This window comes from Lissotriton vulgaris, chromosome 5 (genome assembly GCF_964263255.1).
Source record: "Lissotriton vulgaris chromosome 5, aLisVul1.2, whole genome shotgun sequence".
Taxonomy (NCBI): Eukaryota; Metazoa; Chordata; class Amphibia; order Caudata; family Salamandridae; genus Lissotriton; species Lissotriton vulgaris.
Window position 1 is genome coordinate 1,449,753,805 of NC_141693.1, and position 20,713 is coordinate 1,449,774,517.

The window sequence follows — 20,713 nt, forward strand, 5'->3', positions numbered from 1 at the left end:
GCTGAATGTCACTTTCTAATCCATGGATTGATATGTGTGTGGTGTGCTCTTTTTGCATGTTATAATTCTTTCCTATTCGAGGTTTGCCTGGTTGTTTAACTTCCTCCGTCTTGATTTTTGCTTACACTACTGCATTGATGGGATGATTAGGTTCTGAAATTAGTTATACAGCCATAAAGAAACGGAAATACAACAAAATGAAACATGTATTATTACAATATGAACTGATTGGAACGACAAAGAAAAATGAAGAGATTTATTATTGGATTACCTTTGTCTAAAATCAATAACATTGATTTTAAAGAAAACTCTATGACCCTGATTACGAGTTTAGGTGTTATTTATTGCACATAATACATAACGATACCATGGGGTATGTTATTTATTGTGTACAATAAGTCACACCTATCAGAAATTTGTGGGGAGTATGATGCAGATGTTGGTGTTTAACGCACCAAAATCAGCATATAAGGTAAATACTGTACAATTTCCTATGTTAAATGTCAGTGGGTTTAACCTGCAAAAATCTAATGATAGCTCAGGTAGTTAACACATCCAATAATTATCAGATGCATTAAATACAGACAAACTAGTAATTCTGACCCAATCGTAAACGGGGGTTTACGCACGTTCGGAATTTACCAGCCAATTGTAATCAGGGCCATGGTATTCAGAAATGCGTTTTTTTTAACTGACAATTGTTTTTTAACGTATATATTGTATTTTGATAAAGAGTTCTTCCAGAGAACTTCTGGCCTGCCACCTTTCCTGAGCCAGTAGCGGCGGCGGGGTCAGCTCGCAACTTGGGGGTGATCTTCGGCCCAAATTTACAGCTTGACTTGCACGTTAATAAAACCACCTCGACGTGCACGATGCTGCTACGCATGTTGCGTAAAGTTCTGCCCTTTCTCCCCGCCCAGGCCAGGCCAGAAGTAGTCCGCAGTACCATTCTAAGTCGTTTAGACTATTGCAATGCGCTACTTCTGGAGGCTCCAAAAAATCTGCTGGGGAAGTTACAACGAGTGCAGAACATGGCCGCCAAGTTGGCTCTTTCTCGTCCCAGGTCCAGCTCTTCCACTCTCGCGCTAAGAGACTTACACTGGCTTCCGGTACATCTGCGAGTGCTGTATAAAGCCCGTGCCTGGTGTTCAAGGCAGTACACCAACTGGGCCCAGTACCATTGCGGAATATGTTTGCCTGGTACTCTGCTTCGCGGCCCCTTCGTTCCTCTTCGGCTCAACTGCTGGTGGTCCCGAGGTTTCGGAGAGCTAGGATGGGTGGCCGCTCATTTAGTGTTGCAGCGGCCAAACTTTGGAACTCCCTGCCTATCTCTCTGAGAAGCCACAAGGACTACCTGCCGTTTAGGAAAGCGCTGAAAACGCATCTTTTCCCGAAAACTGTCTGAGCAGTGAGAAGTGTAATCGTCCAGAAGTTCAAAGCACCAGGATGCCTTCTGGGTGACAGGTCTGCGCTCTACAAGTATACAAAATAGATAAATAAATTAATAAATAAATCTACTTGTGTGCCTCTTCAAAAAGTACAAAGAGGTGTGTTGTTCTAGGAACATAGTTATCCTTATCAAAGAACCTAGAACCAATGTTATTCCTTATTTAGAATTAGGTTTATAGCTACGTGACAATGTTGACAGAAACAAAACAAAACATGAACTAATCAAATAGGCCTGGTGAACTGCTAACTCTAATAATAGAGCTGTGAAAGTGCAAATAAACAGCAGTCCAATTAGTGAGACACTGAGTATTATCATAGTAAATATACAATAAGGCTGCTATACAATGCAAAATATTGTTGAAATGTACTCAAATTGTATCACATGCATTACTTAAATATCTACCTCAATACATAAAAGCCATAGGCTCTGCTCAAACATAGACATAATCATATGTTAAGACATAGGCAGACTTCAGTCAGACCAGTTATTGGTGCCTGTGAAAAATGGCCGACTAACAAGATCTGTTTTTAATGCAATGGGTCCAGTCGGTTGTAATGTAATTGGGAAAAAGTGCAAGTGATGCACGTTTTATTGTTTTAGGAGGCTGTGACTGAAGGCATATATTTTAATGCTTCTCACTATTAGTGCATAAAATATCAGAACTTTGAAGAAGTCTGTAGAACGTGTGAGGAGTTGAGTACATTTAAATGTTTGCTTTTGTATTGAGGAATATTTTACCATTTCTTCTAAATTGATAAAATGTCGTGTTTAACACATTTTGAGATGTAACTTTTTTTTTTAATAGCTCTGTATGGCTGCAAGTCAGCATGATAAAGCCCATTAAACTGAATTAAATTGAAATTAACTTCGAGCCTCGCTTAGTTTGTTGAGTTGAACGTTGTATTTTAGATTTAGGGTTTATCATTGAAGTGTGTATTTGCATTTGATGTTATAAAGAGGGTGAGCAATAAGTGAAAAGTTTAGCCATATCTGGGTTTGCACTGTTAAGTTTGTTAATACAAAGTTATGTGTCAACACTAGGTCTAACACCTTGCAACCTACATATTTACTACTAAGCCGAAGAATTATTTACCAACTGGGTGATAGTTCGTTTGAATGAGATGCAAATGTGTTGGATCTGCGAGCACTTCTATGCTTCATCTTGTATCCTCTCCCCCGCCAATTCAAACGGTGATTTGTCATGTGATTAAAATAGGATTACTTGCCGTACACTTCCACAGTAACCCTTATAAAAAGGTCAGCAATTATTTGAATTAATTAACGGTCAGGGGTACATTCTTGTTGTACTATTCTGGCTTTACATGATAATATAAGTGAACACTGACAGATGCTTACTGTGTTAAATCAAGAAAGCCAGTTACTTTTTTCACAATATGTGTGATTCTGGGCAAATCTCCCTTTGTATAAATAAAGCATGTAATGTGTGAACTGTGTTTGTGTAATCCCCACTTGATGTACACAATCTTGTAAATCATCTCCCAACCCAATCCCTTTACATAATTATGCTCCAATGCTTCTTACCTTGGTTTGCTTTATATCCATGACCATGTGAAGAGCGTGGAATTCAAGGGGGAGAGTAGAATAGAATTCTAGAAGACAGATAGTCTAGGCCAGAATGGGTCACGGTCTTAAACAAGATCCTATTTCTGACAGGAAGCCAATGCAAGTTCTTCAGATGAGAGGTGATGGAGGCTGGCTTGGGAAGATGTAAGGCCAGGCGAGCAGCAGTGTTCTGAACAGTTTGACGTTTCTGCAGTAAATATTGTGGGAGTCCTACATAAAGGGCATTAGCATAATCAAGATTCACAAACATTTTTGGGCTGTGCGCAGGAGAGCAAAACATGCACCGGCTCCCGAATTTATTTCGGACTGTAAAGTCAGTCGTTTGTCAATCTTGTCACCCAAATTCTTTACTACTTCAGTTTGGGCATGAGGAGAAGGAGTCTCACTTGGCTAATAAGTTTGTAAGTCGAAATTGTAAGTATGTACGAAGCTAAGAATCTCCGTCTTCTCAGTGTTACACTTAAGATAGTTAAAACCTAGCCACTGAAATATCGCAGCTAAACAGGATTTAATGGTGTCTTGATTGATGGGATCATCTTTATTAAAGGTGAAGAATAACTGGGTGTAATCTGCCTATGACACTATCTTGACACCAAAGGTCGAACAAGGTATCCAGAGGTGTCAAATAGATGTCAAACTTAGTTGGACTAAGGGCTGAGCCCTGAAGCAGTCCACTGAGACTTTACTCTTACTAGAGGAAAAAGGTGGCAGCCAAATCTCTTGGCGTCTGTCCTCAAGAAAGAAAGCCAGATATCTCAACACAATTCCCCTAATGCCACTATCCAACAGTCGGGTGAGTAGGCTGGAATGTGGGGCCATATCAAAAGCAGCTGGGAGAACTAATAAAACCAGGACTGCTTTGCCGCCATCATACTCTCTTCAGACTCTTCCAGAAGGGTAGTCTGTGCTGAATCTGCGCCTGAACAATAACTGCCTGGAGGAGCTTATTTGACTCAACATAGTTTGAGAGCTGCCGATTAACAAACCTCTCCACAATTTTTGAAGGAGCAAGTAGCAGAGAAATAGGTTTATAGTTACTTGGGACAGCTAGAACTGTGTTAGTTTTTTTTTTTTTTTTTTTTTGAAGCGGCAAAATTTTGGCCTGCTTCCAAACAGAGGGAACGATCCCAGATGCCAGGGATTTGTTGAAAATGGAATTCAGCACTGGGTTAAGAGCATCCACTCCCTTTATGAAGACAGACTGAGGACCAGGGTTAGATCTAAGGTTTAAAATGGCAAGTCTTGAGTCCTCAAGCGGGATTGAGTTAAAGGAGGATAGCTTGCAATGGCCAACATCTGGGTGAGGGAGACAAAAGTCACGAGGATTCGTAGCTGCAAGGCTGATTTGGATTTCTGCAATGTTATTCTGAAAGTAATAAGCACGTTGTTCACATTCTTTGACCGAGGAAACTGAGCTAGGTGATATGCTGCAGGATTGAGGATTTTTGTTTAACAATTTTAAAAATCTCAATTGATTTATTATCTGTCTTGTTGATCTTATCCTCGTAGAATTTCTTTTTAGTCAAATTGATTAGGTTGGTATCGTTTTTGAATGTTAACTTATACTTGATTTTATCCTCCATCTTGTAAAGGTTGTGCCAGACTCTTTCGGCTTTCTTTAACGTTTTTTTTTTTGGCCTCCCTAAGAGATTTATTAAACCATGGACTAGAGTTCTGAGCCCTATCTCTCACTCGACTGGGAGAGGCTAGCTGTATCACTGTGGATCCAACCCATTTATCAAAAACTTCACTATGTAAGTCAAGGGGGCCGGCAAAGGTGGGTACCGTAATTTCAGGGTGGAAAGCAAGCTGTCTTGAGAAATCTTAGAAATAAATCTGGACTTATCAATGGGAACCAACATTTTTCGATTTCCTTGAGAAGATGCAGGCATCCAAATTGGATTAAAAGATGATCAGTTCAGACATTAGGCTACCCACACTCTCAGACGAAAATAGGAAGTATCTGGAATCCACACTAACTGACGATGAGGTGGCACAGGCAATCAGGGGAGTGAGCTCAGGAAAGGCAACAGGGCCTAAAGGTACCCCCATAGAACTATATAAATTGGGGCCAAACAAGCTTGCCCCCTATTTCCGCTATATGTTGATGGAAAGTAGAGATAAGGGAATGCTCCCATATGATCAACGTGTGGCCAACATAGTTGTCATATATAAAGAAGGCAAGCCCATGAATAGCTGTGCATCCTACAGGCCAATGTCGCTGCTAAATTTGGAGCCCAAAGTCCTTGCGAAATTGCTGGCAACGCGTCTGATTAAAGTCATTAACATTCTGGTTCACCCTGACCAGTCGGGCTTTATGCCACATCGTAATAATGCCCTTAACCTACGCTGATTACACGGAGTGGTCAGTAGAGCGCCCACCATACTGGAACCGGCTGCTCTAGTATCATTGGACGCCACCATGGCGTTCGATATGGTGGAGTGGCCTTATTTATTTGCAGTTTTGGACAAACTGCAAATAAATAAGGCCTTTGGAGTCAAATAGCCTTCTACGTGCCTCTCAGACAGGGTTTCGCCCTTTACATGGGACTGAAACCGCCCTCCTAGCGGTAACAGAGGAAGCAAGAGCAGTGTTAGACCGGGGTGGCAAAGTCGCCATCATCCTATTAGACCTCAGCGCCGCGTTCGACACGGTCAACCATGTCACGCTGTTACAACGACTGGCGGACATGGGCTTGTCGGGCCCGGCTCTGGAATGGCTGACATCCTTCCTGGCTGACCGTTTCTTCCAGGTCTTTGAGGGTGAGGCGGTGTCACCTAAACATCCACTCAGGTGTGGGGTTCCTCAGGGCTCTTCCCTGAGCCCCACCCTGTTTAATGCCTACATGGAACCCCTAGACAGGATAGTCCACCCCTTCGGTGTGCGTATTGTCACCTACGCGGACGATACCCAACTGGTGGTCTCCTTAGACCACTCGGAGGGATCGTCCAACACCTTAGGCCCCTGTCTGGAGGCTGTTGCCAGATGGATGCAATCCTCCTGTTTAAAACTTAACGGGGGGGGCGTGGCCAAGATGGCGGGGTGAGCGGACGCTTCCTCCCGTAGCTCCTCCGGCCCGGCTCAGCTCGAGCCCCGATTCCTGCGCCTCTCTCCCCCCGCAGCTGCACTGCGGGTGAGAGAATTGTGCCGGAGTTCCTGGGGCACATTTTGGTGCCACTTTGACTTCTGGAGCCCCGGGGGAAGTGCCCGAAAAGTTTATTCGGGGATCGCTCCGAGGACTAGAGCCCGGGTCGCCCCGAGGAGAGGAGCCTGGAGGCGGAGCGTAGTGCGGCGCTGTCCGCGCGCCTTGGCTGGCCCGAGTGCTGAAAAGCGGAACGCCGGAGATCCCGAAGGAGCGGACTAGAAGGACTCCGCGGAGCGAGGTGGCTTCCTGGCGGTGCCCTAGTGGCAAGCACCATTGCCGGGCGACGGACTTTAGCCCTATACCGGCGATCCCCCCACTGCCCGGGGTCTCGGGGGCGCTGGATGGCGGAGTTCGGGCAGTGCCCGAGCCGGGCAATCGACTGGTGATGGGGGAAGCACCGGTTTCGCACTTTCCGGACCCGTTATCATTTGAGAGTTGCCCACGGACTTGCTGGCCCGGGCTGCCTTCTTGGGTCCCACCCTCCCGCCATCTTGTCTTTGTGTGGCTGAGCCCGGTGGCCCCTGCCCGCGCCCTTCTCACACGGGAGCCTCGACTCGTTCTGGCGCCAGCTCATCTACTGCCCTCCCTGGGAACACGAGACGGAGGCCTACTCTTCGGACGTTGCTGCCTGCCCTGCTGGCCCGAGGGCCGTCTTGCCCATGCCCGGACCGCCATTTTGTCGCCTGTGACGCACTATCCTTGTCCTCGGCGAAGGCCTCACATCTGGTGCCCGCGAGCGGTGGCGCTCGCCTACAGCAACTAATCCCGAGCTTTGCCGGGCCCCGAGATGACTGGGAGACGTGGCGCGGCACGGGGTGATCGCACCTTGCCGGAAATGCTCGGCAGGTCCCAGCAACTACGCGACAGGACGCAGCCGTCCCCGGGGGCCTCCCGGGCATCAACGGACGCAAATGCGGGCGAGCCGCCGGTCACGCGGTCCTTCATGGAGGACTTATTCACCTCCCTCAAGGAGGAATTTCAGACTCTTAAGACCGAAGTGGCTGGAGAGGTCCGGGAGGTGCGCAGGGAAGTCGAGGGCCTGGGCGAACGGGTCGACACTGTGGAGACGGCGGCTCAACGCCGTGATGAGGAGATAACCCATCTCCAGCAGGACGTCCTCCGCCTCCGGGAGCAATGTGTCGAGCTCCAGGCCCACTCGGAGGACCTCGAGAACAGGTCCAGGAGGAACAACATCCGGGTCCGGGGTGTTCCATCCGCCGATGAAGGTGCGGACCTGGTGGCTTATCTGCAGGACCTGTTCCGCGACATCTTGGAGGAGGGAGCGGATTTCCCCATCCGCATCGACAGGGCACACAGGGTGGGCCGCCAGCGCCAGTCATCAGCACCCCCGCCTGATATCCTGGCATTCTTGCCGGATTTCCCTCTAAAGGAGCGCATCATGACTGAGGCCCATAGGAAGCAACCATTGACCTTCCGCGGAAGACCTGTGGCGCTCTATCAGGACCTGTCTGCCATCACACTGCAAAAGCGCAGGTCTTTCCGCATCGCTACGGACTTTCTGCGAGAGCACGAGACAGCCTACTCCTGGGGTCACCCCTTCCGTCTTATCTTTCGATGGAATGGGGTACTGCATCAGCTGCGCTCCTTACAAGATGTCTGCGGGGTGCTGGGTCTTACTGCTACGGCGGAGGACGGGGCTACACCCGCATGGAGGCGCCCCGAGCGGCGGAGCCGACGGAGGTCGAGAAGGCGCCCATCGTCAGCGCCAGTGAGTCGCCCGGACTCGCCCACCATCAGAGCTGACATGGCGGAGGCCCTGAGGACTGCGGCCAGGAACTTGCCTGAGTCTACTGGTGTGGCCTTGACGGCCTAATTTTTCTCCGGGGGGAGAGGCTCTTAGCTTTCACGATGCTGGGCTGGGGGTTGGGGGGGCGGGGGGGTGGTGTGTGGCTGGACGTCCACTTGACTGTTTTCTGCAGACTCGCCCATTTGGGCTAGACTGAGACTATGGGGTGTTGTTTTTTGCTTTTTGTTTTGGCCGGTTGCCATCAATGGGTTTTGGGGGGGTTTCATTGTTGGTTTGTTGTGGGGGGGGTCCCGTCCGAAGCTGTCCAAACGAGTACGATGCCGCCTCTGGCCTTCCCTGCGCCCCTGCCCCGCGCGCCCCCTCCGCTGATCCCCCGCCTGCTGCATAGCGCGCTGTTCCCCTGGAGGCGATGCCACCCCTGAAGGTAGTGACCCTTAATGTCAAGGGTCTGAATAACCCCGTAAAGCGTAGGGCGATCCTCTCCCTATTGGAGGGGTCGCAGGCGGATATTTGCCTCCTGCAGGAGACCCATTTACTCTCCAGAGATTGCCATAGGTTGCGCTCTGCTAAGTTCCCCACTCAACTTTTTTCCTCTGCTGCGACTAAGACCGCTGGGGTGGCCATTCTTCTAGCCAGCTCCTTTAGGGGGGAGGTGCTGTATAAACATGCCGAGCAGAAGGGGAGGCTCTTAGTGTATCGCATGCGCTTAGGAGGTGTTACCTTTACGGTTGGTTCGGTTTACAGCCCAAACGATCACCAGGATCGTTTCCTGGACTCGGTGTTGGTGGATGTTGCTGCCTCGCCCGATCGCCATGTCATCTTGGGGGGAGACCTGAATATGGTCTTCGACTCCACTCTAGATAGGTCTGCCCAGCGTTTTCCGCAGACAGGGGAGCTTTCTAGAGCGGTGCGGGACCAGATTGCAGAGATGGACCTGCATGACCTCTGGCGCACCATGCATCCCACCGATAGGGACTACTCCTACTTTTCCCACGCACACCGCACTTATTCGCGGTTGGATTATCTTTTGGTGAGCGGCCCACTTCGCTCGGCCGCCACAGCGGCGGACATCGGGGTCTTGTCTCTGTCCGATCATGCGCCGGTCTCCGGAGTTTTTGCGTGGCCGGCGCCCCCCCCCTCGAGAGGGATGTGGCGGCTTCGGGACACGCTTCTCCATAAGAAATCGGTGGTGAAGCGAGTGGAGGAGGTCATCCAGGACTACCTGACCCACAATAACAACTCTGACACGTCCCTGGCTACACAGTGGGCGGCTTTGAAAACAGTCGTCAGGGGAGAATTTATCTCCATTTCCTCGGCTGAAAACAAGGAACGCCAGCGCAAGAGGGAAGAACTGACGGCGCAGGTTAGGGAGCTTGAGCAGGTCCACCGCCGGACGGGGGCACCTCGGGTTTGGAAGCAACTGAAGGCGGCACGAAAACTCCTCTCTGCGTTGGATCTAGATCGAGCGGAGTACGCAGCGCTGCGCCTGAAACACGCCTTTTACACCGGCGGAGACAGGTGCGGTAAGCTCCTGGCCCATAGGCTTAGGGTTGCGCAGCAACGCAATGTGGTGAAGGAGCTGGTGGGAGTGGATGGGATCCCGGTTTCCGGTGACGCGGAGGTGGCAGATACCTTTCGATCCTTTTACGAGGCACTGTACGCTTCAGAATCTTCCCCACCGGGAGAGGCTGAGGCCTATCTGGATTCCGTGACCCTCCCGGTCTTGGACCCTTCCCAGGCGGACCACCTAGAGAGGGACATTCACGTGGAGGAGGTCATCTCCGCGATCGCACGGCTGAAGCATGGCAAAGCCCCGGGACCGGATGGCTACACGGCCTTGTTCTACAAGACCTTCTGTCCCACTGTCGCTCCTCTCCTGGCTCGCTTGTTCAACTCCTTCTCCGAACCGGGCGCCATCCCACCGGACCTCCTCTCGGCGACTGTGTCGGTTATCCCCAAGTCGGGGAAGGACCGGACCTTGTGCGGCTCGTACCGGCCCATTTCGCTCCTAAATGTGGACCTCAAGCTTTACACCGGAATCTTGGCGGCCAGACTGGGTCTACACTTACCAGGTTTGGTGGAGGCAGATCAGGCCGGTTTTGTACCCGGTAGGCAGACGGTCGACAACACGAAGAGAGTGACGCACGTCCTGGAAAAGGCCTCACGCGTCCCGGGGGAGCGGATGCTGCTATTGGTCGACGCGGAGAAGGCCTTTGATAGGGTTCATTGGCCATACCTCGAGCTGGTCCTTGGGAAACTAGGGATCGGCGAGAAGTTCCGCACTATGGTCTTTAACTGCTATAGGAGACCGTCGGCGTCAGTGCGTGTCAATGGACACAGCTCCAGCAGCTTCACCATTGAGCGCAGCACGAGACAGGGTTGCCCTCTCTCGCCGCTCCTCTTCGCCCTTTATATGGAGCCGTTTGCGCAGAGGATCCGCGACAACCCGGACGCCATTGGGGTGAAGATGGGGCAATACACACACACTGTCAGCCTATACGCGGACGATGTCTTGTTGACCCTAGATGACCCCAGGCGGTCGCTCCCTGCCTGTGTCCAGGAGCTGGACGCTTTTGCCCGCGTTGCGGGCTTTAAAATGAACATGACTAAGTCGGCTGCACTGGATGTGTCGCTCTCTGCCGACACCAGACGGGACCTTCAAAGTCTTTTCCCTTTGCAGTGGTCCTCCTCTACGGTGCCTTACTTGGGCATTTTGCTTGCTCCCACCCTGCCTGCCATGGTCGCAGCTAACTACTCCTCTCTAGGCAAAAAGATAAAGGAGGAACTCGGCCGATGGAACAAGGGCCTACTCTCGTGGCTGGGCCGTATTGCGGCGGTGAAGATGACGATACTGCCCCAGATCCTGTATCTTTTCCGCGCTCTACCTCTTCAGCCCCCCGTGGGCTGGATACGGCAGGCGCAGGCAGACATCTCCCGCTTTGTGTGGCAAGGCCGTAAGCCTCGGATGAAGCGGGTCCTCTCCATGCTTGCCCCGGAGGCGGGAGGTCTCGGGGTCCCGGACCTCCGGAAGTACTTTCAGGCGGCGCAGCTTCGGTACCTGGTGGAGTGGAGCCGGTGGGAGTCGGACAAACACTGGCTCTTTCAAGACCAGGCAGTTGCGGGCCGTACCCTCCAGGAGGTCCCGTTCCTACGGCGCGTTCACCGCCCGCCTAATCTCTACGCCTCCTTTATCACCCGGGTCCCGCTAAGAGTGTGGGACGCGGTGTGTGAGCTACGGGAGCTCACCACTTTTCCGTCGCCGTTCTCTCCCATTGCTGACAACCCGGACTTCACTCCGGGCCTGGAGCCGGGAGCCTTTTCCCACTGGGTGAGTGCGGGATGTAGAGCGCTTTTCCAGATCTACGGGCCGGAGGGCGTGCTCCCCTTCCAGCAGCTCCGACAGGAGTTTGGCCTGACGGAGGGGGATAGACTGCGTTACATGCAAGTCCGCCACTGGGCTCTTCAACCCTCAGTGCGTGACGTCGCCGCCCGTACAATTACGCCCTATGAGCGATGGTTGGTGACCCGGGCCTCGGATGCCAAACTCATCACTGATTTGTATAAATTTCTCCAACCCCCGCCGTTTCACTACCATAACCCAGGGAGGGAGCGCTGGCACAGGGAACTGGGTAGGACCCTGAGCCACAAGGAATGGGACAAGATTGCGTATCGGGCGAGGCACTCTGCATACCACACTGGGCTGACGGAAACCTTCACTAAAGTGTCCACCTATTGGTACTACACCCCGGAGCGGCTCTACGAGATGCGCAAACTAGGCGATAAGGGTTGTTGGCGCGGCTGCGGACAGGAGGGCACCCTCACGCACATTCTCTGGGAGTGCCCGGTGCTGTCGGCCTACTGGAAGGAAGTCTTAGATGAGGTGGATAGGCATTTTGAGATTGAGCTCCCGCGCTTCCCCGCGTATGTCTTGCTTGGCCTCCCCAATGACTTGATGTACCCGCTGAAATCCCGCAGGGGCAGGCAGATTGCGATTGCGCTAGGCTCAGCCGTTCAGAACATACTTGTCCTTTGGCGCACCCCCACTGCCCCCTCTATCACTGGTTGGTTGCATAGGCTCTGGCAGGTACTGGGTATGGAGAAGATATCGCTAACGGTGGCTGGGAATGTTGACCAGTTTGAGGAGCTCTGGCATCCCTTTTTGGCACTGCTGTCCACCGAATTTCGCGAGCTAACGTGCCCACGGTACTTGCGCCTCCTTAGGCTGACACCGCCGGCGCCGGCGGCGGAGTGATTGTGCGGATTGGGGACCGGGGGCTGGGGGTGGGAAGTGGGGTTATATGCTTCTAATGCTGCTTTTCGGACGGGGATGTTGGGGTGTTATTTTCTTTTCTTTCCTCCTTGTTTTTCTCTCTTCTTCTTTTCTGGGGTCGAGGGGCTGGTGGTATGGTATGCTTCTCTTTTGCTGTGTCGCAGAGTGCTATTCTGGCTTGGCCTTGCCTAGGGAGTGGGGGCCTACGGGGGGTTGTTTACAGTGCCTTACTGCCTTATGTTTTTTGCCTTGTTACCCTCTGGGGCACCCTGCCTCCCTCTTCTTCTCCTGACTCGCTACAACGTTTTGCTTCTTGTATTGTATGTTTGCCTGACCTCCTGCTCCCCTCCCCGTGTTTTTTATGCCTTAATAAAATACTTTAAACCTAAAACTTAACGGGGAGAAGACAGATGTCATCTTATTGGGTAACCCTTCTCCCTCTGTCTTTTCATCCATCTGGCCACCATGTCTGGGCCCGCCCCCCGTTCCCAAGTCCCAAATAAAAAGCTTGGGGATTTGGTTCGATACAGCCTTCTCGGCCCAAGCTACAAAGACCGCAGCTACCTGTTTTGGATTGATGAGGATGTTGCAGAAGGTGCTCCCTCTGCTACCATTTCAGGCAAGGAGGATCCTGGTCCAGGCTCTTATACTATCTCGCCTGGACTACGGGAACGTCCTCTATATGGGAGCCCCCTCCTTTGTCACCCAGAAGCTCCAAGTCACCCAAAACAGTGGGGCCCGTCTACTCTACAATCTTCCTCGCTGGCAGTCAGCAAGGAATGCCCTAAGGGAGCTTCACTGGCTCCCCATAGCGGCTAGAGTACAATTCAAGGCCATGTGTATTTTACACAAAGCCTTCCATCGCCTTGGCCCTGCAATTTTACAGCCCTTGGTCACTCCCTATGTCCCGTCCCGCTCCCTCCGATCCTGTACCCTCCAGCTGGCTACCTCCATCAGAGTCAGGAAAGCCCGCTGGGGAGGCCGCTCCTTTTCACACACTGCGGCTAAGCTCTGGAACACCCTTCCTTTATCCCTTCGAGGAACTACTAATCATCTTTCCTTCAGGAAAGCCCTGAAACCTCACTTGTATGCTAAATCCTGCTGATCTGCCCTGAGCCCGCGCTAAGCAAGTTTTCAGTCATAAGCGCTACGAGGCCTCCGGGTAGATAGCGCTATACAAGTGCAGTTTCAATTCAGTTCACGGGCTGGATTCGTCTCTTGTACTCCGGCCAGATGGCCCGGGTGGTGGTGAACAACCGCAAATCCTTGGATTTCCAGCTGAGCAGGGGTGCTCACCAGGGCTGCCCCCTGTCTCAGCTTCTCTTTGCGTTGGCGCTGGAACCACAAGCCGCCTGGATCAGGCAAGACCGGGACATCCGCGGAATGCGGTGGTCCTTGGACTGGGAGGACAAGATATCCTTGTACGCGGATGACATCCTCCTATACATAACTTCTCCAAGGGCGACATTGATTTGCCTCCTCGATGTACTGGCGATATTCAGGAAATACTCTGGATTCACCATAAACTGGTCCAAGTCAGTAGTTTACGTCCTTCAGGGAGACCCGCCTATAATACCGTGAAACTGCCCGATCCAGATTGCGCCTGAAGTCTTCTGATACCTTGGCATCTATGTGACGCTGGATTCAAAGCTTGGCTTTGCCCGTAACCTGGATCCACCCATGCAGAGGCTTAAGAGCGATGTCATACATTGGAGATCCCTTCCTCTTTCCAAGTTGGGCAGGGCGGTCCTTTTAAAAAAAGGATGGCCCTGCCTCGTTTCTTGTATCCTCTTCAAAATACGATGGATCCTGTCCCAGCATCCAACTTTAAAGAAATAGAGGGTCTTCAAAGGAAACTTCTCTGGGACGGCAGGCCCCGCATAGCATTCTCCAAGTTAACTCTTTACTGGTACGATGGGGGCATTGGTCTTCCAGACCTAAAGAAATATTATTGGGCATCTCAACTCGCGGTTATTAATCACAGGATCTATGGCTGTCCAGATGATCCCAGATATGCCATGGATAGATAGCAGCTTCCAGGGGGACATTATAACAGAGCATTATACGCCAGACCCCGTAGATTCCCACTGACTGGACCTACAGCACACGCCATCCAAGTATAGCATACGGTCAACCAAAACCTAAAATAGAACAATAAGCTCACTCTGGCCACATCACTGTGGAACTCGGAGAAACTGGGGAGCCTCTGGAAATCCAAGGGTTTCGATAAATAGGACCTCATAGGGATCTCGCGAATCAAAGACGTCTGGGGGGAGGGAAGCAGTAGCCTTCCCACCACGATATTTAGCTTTCCCAATGACAAATAATTGCAGTTTAGCGCCAAGACGCCCACGGGTATATGTTGCGCTTTAGAAATGTCAACAAATAAATAAATAAACAGTTCTTCTGTTCACTTCACTCAAAGTACAGTACAGCTTGACAGATACTGAGTATTATCGTTATCTCCAAATCCGGCATGCATTGCTTACTCAGGTACCAAGTAACACAACACTTCCGGAAGCCTCCCCCCGGAGGGTAGAATACTGGACACCTCCCGGAAAAGACCATTTCTCTCATCTATAAGAAACTAATCAACAACATGGCAGATCCACTACAGGCCCACAAGGGAAAATGGAACAGTGATGGAATAGAACTTGATGACAAAGACTGGCAGGAGGCGGTCTCTTCCCGGCTGGTAGTAGCATCAGGCCAGGCTGAGATTAGTGCAGCTTAAAATATTGCATAGGACTTACGTAACGGGCCCCTGCCTGGTCCGGATGGGAATGGCAGAGAGGGGAGAGTGTAGAAGAGGGTGTGGGGAATTGGGGACGTTCATCCACATATTGTGAAACTGTCAGCAGATACAATTGTATTAGAGAGACATCCATCACACAACTGCGGGCGGTACTGGGGGTTGACATGCAGCCGGAGGTTCGGAGGTGTATACTAAATGTATGGAAGCCTACAGATCTCAACACGTACGCTACATAATGGGCAACGTTAGCATACATGATAGCCAAAAGGAACATTGACAACAGTGGGAAGCAAGTCAGCCGCCCCAACTGAGGAGGTGGGAAGAGGACCTAGACTGGTGCATGTATAGAGAAAAGTCAGTCTACGTGGCCAGAAGGTGCCCGGGGAAATGGAGTAAGGTGTGGGGAGCGTGGAATCACTACAGAGGTAACATCTGTCTCCCACCTAGTCGGCAGATCAACACAAACTCTTGAAACCCCTAGATTCAATCAGTATAATAACTTTGACCTGTCTTGAAATGTTCATGATGATAATGTGAAATGATGAAGTCGCTTGCTAGTATTCAATTGATGCAATTTTGTCGAAATTGTTTAATAAAAATAAATATATATATTTTTTTTAAAAGATGATCAGTCCAAGAGAGAGGGAGGGAAATCAAGTATACTTAGACTTATGTTAGAGACATTAAGTCAATAGTATGGCCACCACTGTGCATGGGGTTGATAACTGACGGGGAAAAGCCAAGCAGGGCCATCATTTCATTAAGAGTGTCCTTTTCAGAGGGGGAATCCTAATGGATATTGTAGTCCACAAGTAGCAAACAGTGAGAAAAGTGTAATATCGCCCGAGATGCCACTTCAATGAGGGACTTAAGAAAATGGGCAGCAGGGCCGGGGAGGCGATAGATAAAAAAAGCCCCCGAATGACTGAGTGGGATGCCGTTAGGCAGAAGCCAAGGACTTCTGCCTCTGCAAGGTCCTTAGCCAATAAGGTAGTGCATAGAAACATATCTTTAAAAATAATAGCTACACCACCACCTCTGCCAGTGCAGCAGTCAAGATTGTTATTCTTATATCCTACTGGAATAGCGGTTTCAAGTAGAGGCTTAGAAGATACAAACATCCACACTCCAGTAATAAAAAGGACTTTGGGTCTCTCGTCCCAGAGAAGGTAATAAATATAGACTGAATGTTTTGGCAGAGACCAAACATTATGAAGGAGGGCCTCAAAGGGTGACAGAACGGGTGCCGCCATTTAACATATTAACGGAGGATACCCTAGACTTCCAGCGACAAAGTACAGGCCAAAGGTGTGGACACTCCTAAAGGTAACGGTAAACAAGAACACTGGATGGATTTGTTATGGGCAACTAAATCATCTTTAGAATACTTCAAACATGCTTTAAGAGTATGAGGAAAAAGGGCACAGTGAATCAATCAATCAATCAGAACATTTATAGAGCACGCTACTTACCCGTGAGGGTCTCAAGGCGCTGACGGGAGGGGGTGGTGCTGTTACTGCTCGAATAGCCAGGTCTTGAGGTGCTTCCTGAAGGTGAGAGGGTCCTGGGTCAGTCGTAGATGTGCGGGGAGGGAGTTCCATGTCTTGGCGGCCAGGTAGGAGAACGATCTTCCTCCGGTTGTGGATCTGCGGATCCGTGGGATGATGGCCAGGGCGAGGCTGGCGGAGCGGAGCTGGTGGGTGGGAGTGTAGAATGAAAGGCGGTTGTTGAGGTATTCGGGGCCCATGTCGTGGAGCGCTTTGTGTGCGTGGGTGAGGAGCCTGAACGTGATCCTCTTGCTTACGGGGAGCCAGTGAAGTTTTTTCTGGTGGGGAGTTCTGTGGCTGTGGCGAGGGATGTCAAGGATGAGTCGTGCGGAGGTGTTCTGTATGCGCTGAAGTCGTTTGTGAAGTTTGGCTGTGGTTCCTGCGTATAGGGCGTTCTCGTAGCACAGTCGGCTGGTGACGAAGGCCTGGGTGACCGTTTTTCTGGTTTCGGTGGGGATCCACCGAAAGATCTTTCGGAGCATGCGCAGGGTGTTGAAGCATGAGGATGAGAAGGCGTTGACTAGTTTAGTCATCGTGAGGGTGGAGTCCAGGATGAATCCCAGGTTGCGTGCGTGGTCCGTGGGTGTCGGAGCGGTGCCCAGCGCTGTGGGCCACCAGGAGTCGTCCCAGGCGGATGGGGATTGTCCGAGAATGAGGACCTCCGTCTTGTCTGAGTTGAGTTTCAGATGGCTGAGCTTCATCCATTCCACAACATCTTTCATTCCTTCCTGGAGGTTGGTTTGGCGGTGGCTGGGTCTTTGGTGAGGGAGAGTATCAGCTGGGTGTCGTCGGCGTAGGAGATGATGTTGAGGTTGTGTTTGCGTGCAATGGTGGCGAGGGGGCTCATGTAGATATTGAAGAGGGTTGGGCTGAGCGAGGAGCCTTGGGGTACCCCGCAGATGATCCTGGTGCCCGCGGAGGGAGGGGGCGGACTCTCTGGGTTTTGTCGGAGAGGAACGAGGTGATCCAGTCCAGGGCTTTTCCTTGGATCCCAGTGTTGTGAAGGCGGGTTATTAGGGTGCGGCGGCAGACGGTATCGAAGGCAGCCGAGAGGTCCAGGAGGATGAGAGCGGTTGTTTACCCGTTGTCCATCAGGGTCCTGATGTCGTCGGTGGCTGCGATGAGGGCGGTCTCGGTGCTGTGGTTGGCTCGAAATCCGGACAGGGATGGGTCGAGCGAGTGGATTGCTTCAAGGATTGCAGCCAGTTGTTTGTTGACTGTCTTCTTGATGACTTTAGCCGGGAAAGGAAGGAGAGATATGGGGCGAAAGTTCTTGAGGTCTTTTGGGTCGGCTGTGGGTTTCTTCAGAAGGGCGTTGATCTCTGCGTGCCTCCAGCTTTCTGGGATAGTGGCTGACGCGAAGGAGTTGTTTATGACGTTCCGGAGGTGGGGTGCGATGATGGCGTCGACTTTGTTGAAGATGTGGTGAGGGCATGGGTCCGAGGGAGAGCCAGAGTGGATGGTGTTCATGACGTGAGTGGTGTCTTCAGTGCTGACCGGGGTCCAGGCGCTGAGGGTGGTGGGTATAATTGTTGGTTCAGTGGCTGGAGGCGGGGTCTGGGTGCTGAAGTTGTTGTGTATGTCTGTGATCTTGCGGTAGAAGAACGTGGCGAGAGAGTTGCAGAGATCTTGCGACGGTGCAATGTCGTTGTTGCTGGCGCTGGGGTTGGAGAGCTCTTTTACTATGTTGAAGAGTTCCTTGCTGTTGTGGGTGTTGTTGTCCAGCCGCTCTTTGAATGATGTCCTTTTGGTGGTGCGGATCAGCTGGTGGTGTTTGTGAGTGGCGTTCTTGAGGGCTGTCATGTTTTCTGTCATCCGTTCGTGGCGCCAGGTTTTTTCGAGGGTTCTGTAGGATTCCTTAGAGTCTTTGAGGGCGTTGTTGAATCATGTGGTTTTCCTGTTGCTGGTCTTGCCTGGGGGGTTCTTGAGAGGAGCGAGGCCGTCGGCGCAGTCGCTCATCCTTCACGGACTGAGTGGTCGCTCCCTGGGTCCCTGGCTGAAGCCTGGTATCGTAGCGCTGCTCTGCTGAACATTCGCTTTGAAAGCTACTTTTGTTTATAGCCTGCTGTGTGCTTTACGTATTGCTTTGTGGAATTAGCGCTCTAGCTCACCAATATCATAGCGCTGCTCTGCTGAACATTCGCTTTGAAAGCTACTTTTGTTTATAGCCTGCTGTGTGCTCTGTCTAGCGCTTTGTGGAATTAGCGCTCTAGCCTTCAATTTAGTACTTTCCTACTTTGTTTGCGCATTTACCAACAGCGCTCCGCTCGCTCTGCTCCTCCCCCCGCCTCCATTTTGTTTGTTTGTTGTCGTCCTCGTGTGCCCGACCCGCCTCCCAGCTGAGCCGCCCTCCCACAGACTTTAATAGCGCTCCTCGTCCTGCAGAAGCTGTGACTCGCTCATCCTTCACGGACTGAGTGGTCGCTCCCTGGGTCCCTGGCTGAAGCCTGGTATCGTAGCGCTGCTCTGCTGAACATTCGCTTTGAAAGCTACTTTTGTTTATAGCCTGCTGTGTGCTTTACGTATTGCTTTGTGGAATTAGCGCTCTAGCTCACCAATATCATAGCGCTGCTCTGCTGAACATTCGCTTTGAAAGCTACTTTTGTTTATAGCCTGCTGTGTGCTCTGTCTAGCGCTTTGTGGAATTAGCGCTCTAGCCTTCAATTTAGTACTTTCCTACTTTGTTTGCGCATTTACCAACAGCGCTCCGCTCGCTCTGCTCCTCCCCCCGCCTCCATTTTGTTTGTTTGTTGTCGTCCTCGTGTGCCCGACCCGCCTCCCAGCTGAGCCGCCCTCGCCCCTCCCCCTCCACTCTCCATATATGACAGGAGTTCCCGCGCGCAGCGTCCACGCGCAGCGACCGCGCCCAACCCGCGCCGAAGGTGCGCCAAAGGTAAGCCCGTCTACGCACGTCCGCGCCTGGACCGCGCCCAGCGCCAGACCCCCTGCCCCTCGCGCTGCCCAGCCCCCCCGCGTCACCTACGATGCCGCCACCCTCCTAGCCCTAAACCCCGGCCGCGCCCCCACCTGCGTCCAAGCCGCTCCCGGACACACCCATGGACCTTTCTCCTGTTATTCCTGCAAATTCAGCGGCACCGACAACATCCCCGCTACGACCACACCACAGATTCCCGACCCCAACCACCTACAATGCATCCTTCTCAACACCCGATCGGTCCACAGACACGCCATCGACCTATGGAATCTACTAGACACCATCTCTCCAGACGTCGCCTTCCTAACAGAAACATGGATGAACGCTTCCTCCGCCCCAGACATCACCATTGCCATCCCTGAAGAATATAAGATCACACGCAAGGACCGCACCGACCATACAGGAGGAGGAATCGCCATCGTCCATAAGAAATCCATCCGCATCTCAACCAGCTCTGACGCCAACCTCGCCAACTCCGAACACCTTCACTTCCAAATACACATCGACCCCAAGACCACACTCAGAGGCACCCTCCTCTACAGACCACCAGGACCCCGCGCAAAATTCAGCGAAGACATCACGGACTTCATCACCCCACACGCGCTCCCCTCCAAAGACTACATCCTTCTGGGAGACCTCAAATTTCACCTCGAAAAGATCAACGACCGCATCACCGCCACCCTCGTGGACAACCTCGCCAACCTCGGACTTAAACAACTAGTCACTTCCCCCACCCACATCGCAGGTCACACACTCGACCCCATCTTCACATCCAGCAACCATGTCTCCTTCAGCCACACTACGGACCTCCTCTGGACTGACCACAGCTGTGTTCACTTCACCTACAACAAACCAAAACCCAGCATCCACCTCCAACCTACCCTGCAAAGGAACTGGAACAAAATCACCACGGACCAAATCTCCGCATCGCTCCTTCAAAACACCCCAGCCCTCTCTTCTAACGCTAACGAAGCCGCCGCCAACCTCACCCTATGGTTATCCAACACCGCTGACACCTTAGCGCCACTGAAAAAACGTCAAAACAAACCTGGCAACAAGAAGGCCTCATGGTTCAACGATGACCTCAAGAAGTCCAAGAAACTCTGCCGCTCCCTTGAAAAGGCCTGGAAAAAAGACCCAACCACCAGCACCAAGGACGCCTTCAAAAACGCCACCCGCACTCACCACCAACTAATCCGAAAAGCCAAGAAAACAGCATTCAAGGATCGACTTGACAACAACGCTCACAACAGCAAGG

The 20,713-nt window shown here is 51.6% G+C and overlaps 1 protein-coding gene across 9 annotated transcripts in view; it reads right to left on the reverse strand.

Annotated features, from left to right (window-relative positions):
- LOC147712725 (complement decay-accelerating factor-like) overlaps positions 1-20,713 on the reverse strand; it is a 795,131-nt gene that overhangs the window by 601,650 nt on the left and 172,768 nt on the right. The gene's annotated exons all lie outside the window — the stretch shown is intronic.